The sequence below is a fragment of the Miscanthus floridulus genome, chromosome 19, assembly GCF_019320115.1.
Source record: "Miscanthus floridulus cultivar M001 chromosome 19, ASM1932011v1, whole genome shotgun sequence".
Classification (NCBI taxonomy): Eukaryota; Viridiplantae; Streptophyta; class Magnoliopsida; order Poales; family Poaceae; genus Miscanthus; species Miscanthus floridulus.
In genome coordinates, this window is record NC_089598.1 from 55,232,784 (window position 1) to 55,236,779 (window position 3,996).

The following is a 3,996-nucleotide window of genomic DNA, read 5'->3' on the forward strand; positions in this document are numbered from 1 at the left end:
TCGCCACCGTAGCAGCTCCATTGTGATCCCACTGCATCACCGTGCCCGCATTGCTAGCTAGAAGCGCACGGTAAGTCGTCGTGGCCCGCGGCCCTAGCCGTTGTTTCGCCATCGTGTCCCGTCGCCGTGGCCGAGTCGTCTCCGACCACCGAGGGTCACGCTAGTTGGTGCGCTAGCTTCACCATAGCCTGTAGAAGCTTGGACGAGCCCTAGATTGAGTTGTCATGGCCAGCTCCGACGCCTCGCCGATGACCCGCTCGGCCACCCCGCCATGAACGCTGCCGTCGTCGTTAGCTCCGGCAATAGGTGCAATTAGTTGGCTCGGTGTGTTCGGGATGTCTTGGTGATCACTGTAGTTTTGGTGCCGTCGTCGGAGAAGCTCACCATCGGCGAACTCCGGCCGTCCCACGCCGTTCCTCTGTTTTGCCATCGTTGACGCGCGGGCCCGTCTGATGCGTGGTTCCCGGCTGTCAATGGCTCAGTTTTAAAAGCTAGCTCATTTATTTTCAGATTTGTATGCAACTTTGAAAAATCATAAGTGGAGTTCTATAGGTCCAATTTTGGTGAACCAAAATTTGTTGTAATCTTCATGAAGTGTAGTGTTTTGTAAAAATATGAAATGTACAGTTTATGGTATTTTTCTTGGTGATTAAAATGTATTTAAATAAGTGCTTTTTGAATGTTAGTAATCTTGTAAAATAGATATCTTGAGCTAGAAAACTCATAAAATTGTGATTCCAATTTTGTTGGACTTGTGTTGACATGCTATATCTAGGAAAAATAATAAACTTGCTGTAAAGTTGATTGAAGTAGGGTCTTTCTATTTATCTATTAATAAATGGCATTTTCTGAGGAAAATTGTAGGGATAAAAATATGTAACATATTGACATTCAAATTTTTGTACAGTAGTATGGCACTAATATGAAGCTAGAAAAAAATATATAGTTGGTTGTTTGACACTTTTCTATATGGTTTACTATTTTCACTAAAATAGGTCTTGCTAGCTTGTCATTTTTGTAAAGGAAGTTATACTTGGTAAAATGGCATGAAAATTTTATAGTAGTCTATTGGTAGCACTTGGAAGCCACTGTAATTTTCGGAGAATTTATTGTGCAAATTTGTTATATTGTTGTTATTTTCCCTAATTATCTAATTAAATTAATAAAGGCATTTAAATGAATAGTTTGGGCTTTACCATTATGTTTTCTTGAGTGTAGTTGATGTTCTTGAACTGTTGGTATACTTGGTGATGTGAAATTTTGAATGCTTATATGTAGTAAAAATATTGTTGCTTTATGATTCAATTTAGAAGTATTTCCAGATAAATTGTGTGGTTTGGTATGTTGCATGGTCAAAATGATGTTTTCTGTGGAAATGGTTGATAAAAAAGTTGTAGAGAACTTCTTCATCTATCTTGTGTTAAAATTTCAGGGCAATAGGCGAATGGGTTTAGGAGTTATAGCTGTTTAAAGTTAGTTTCCCGAAATGCTTGTTCCCTAGAATTTCTGGACAGCACTGGATAGATTGTCTGTTTTGGTTAGGATAGATTGTGAATTAGCTTTTGGTGATTAAATAAGAGTTGTAGGAAATTTTATAATCTTTCCAGAAAGTCTAGGATCACCGCATTTGGATAAGTTGAACTGCAGTTATGATGTGAACTTGTAACTGCCATGCATGTGTAGCTTAGACATTGCTTTGTGTGAAATTTGTAGGTAGATAGAGAAGAGGTATGCACCTACTCAGTTAGTATGGAGTTAGCATTGCTATCATGATGTAACTTAACATCATTATCGCAGCATATACCTTTCCATATCACATCATCTATGATCCCTCTTATGCATTAATGAGACTCACTTATGCATATGCATGCAATAGGTGCCACCGAGGAGATCACGTTGGTGGAGCTAGACGTCGATCCACAGGAGGAGAATCAGGAGGTGCAGCACCAGGAGGTTCCCGAAGAAGGAGAGCCTAAAGCTGGTCACCTTCCTGAGTGCCCCGATCATCAGCCAGCAACGTTCATGAAAGGCAAGCCCCAGAGCATTATAAGCCTCCCTACTTTATTAATGTCACCTAAAGTTATTCGTATTGATGTATTTTGTGACAAGAGTTATTTGGAAATAGTTGCTGCATATTACCTTTCCTTGACCAGAAATATTTACCATGAATCCTATTTAAGTCTAGGAACGCTTATCATGCTTAGCGATGCTTAGACCGGTAGAAGTTGGGTGATTTTCTATCACCTACGAGCTATAGGTGATAACTTGATCACGGTTGGCTATATTATGCTATCGTGGAACATAACATGGTACTATGAATAAATGGTGACCGGGTGGAGTCTTGTGTTGTGGTATCATAGTGATTCCATCTGTGTTGTTTAAGGACTAGCCATTGGAGGTCATCTTGTCATGTTGAACGCATGCCTCTCACATAGTTGGCCGGATAAGTCGTTCTGACCACGAAGCCAAGTAGCTCAACTCAGGCTAGGGACACAAGCAGTTAAAGTGCGCACCCTAGAGGCAGTAAGGATGTGCAGAGAGCCAATGGCGTAAGCCCAAGGGTGGGTTAGAGTCCCAAGCACCCTTAGCAGATTGGTTGTATCTTTGAGGGTGCGGCGCTGGTCCTACCCGCGATTGTACTTGAGTTGTCTTAAAGGTGACCTAATGCAACCCTGATGGGGGAAGTATGGGTGCGTGTTAGGACTAATTCCCCAGCTAGGTAGGAATCGATTTGAATCACCATCTCTCCCGGATAGTGAGAACATGACTTGAGTACACTTCATCATAGTAAATGATGGAAATGTTGGTTATGAGATTATGCAAGAACTCAACTGGATATGGTTATTATTGTGATGACTTATGGGTACCAACATGTTTGGCATAGGATAGTTGCTAATCTAGTATGAGATAGGATTAATAACTGGTGAGTCACAATTAAAGATATGTTGGATAACTTATGCTTTTTCTACAAATGATGTCTACCAGCTCTACTTATAAATCCTTGCATACTCCTTGGTGTCTTAGTATATTAGTTGGATGGGTAAGTCTAGCTGAGTATCTTCTCGTACTTAAGGTTTTATTCCCATTGTTGCAGATAATGTTATGTATCATGGCTACTGCAAGAATTGCCTTGCTCCTGTAGTGGATGAGGACTAGGACCATGGGCAATGGTCATTCTATTTATCATCTCACCCTTGTGCTTATGGTTGGAGATGACTATGAAACTAGCTTTGTATTAAACTATGTGTGGTGTCGATGTTAAACTACTTTGCTTCCGCTACTTTTAAACTTGGTTTGTAATAATTATTCAAACTCTAGTGTATGTGAAATATTTGTGAACTATGATGTAACATGTGACTAGTTATGTTGAATCTCTATGATCTTGGTTTGTATGTTGGTTGTTTGAGATCCTTCATGATTTCGTTGGACTACCGGGTTTATATGGGCTCAAGTATGACGGTTTGATCACTTTGGTGATTGCTATTGTACTTGTGCTCTTATAAATTGGACGGTTCTGTGACAACCCCCCTCTAGGCTAACCAGAGATCCTACAAGTGGTATCAAAGCAGGTTACCTCATGAGCGCATTACCGCGTGAGGTATGGAGCTCGGAGGTGGTACTAGTGGTGTGAAGCCCATTGATGTCGATCCAAAGGATGTGGAGCTACATGACATCGACAGCAGCGAGCTAAGGCTTCTATAGCAAGCAATACCACACTCCCATAGATCGAGGCTACTGATGTTGAGAAAGCTCAAAATGATGAAGAAAGAAGAAAAAGGAATGAAGCTAGAAAAGCAAAAAGAGAAGCAAGAGAAAAGAAGAAGGAGCAGCAAAGGCTTGAAGATAAGAAGCAAAGAAAAGAAGAAAGAAAGCTCAAGAGAGATGCAAGAAGAAAAAGAAGAGAAGCTAGGAAGAAGGAAGAAGAAGAGAAGGCAACCAATGCATCATCAAGTGACATCTCAAGTAGTTCTAAACATGGAGATGATGAAGAGTCTT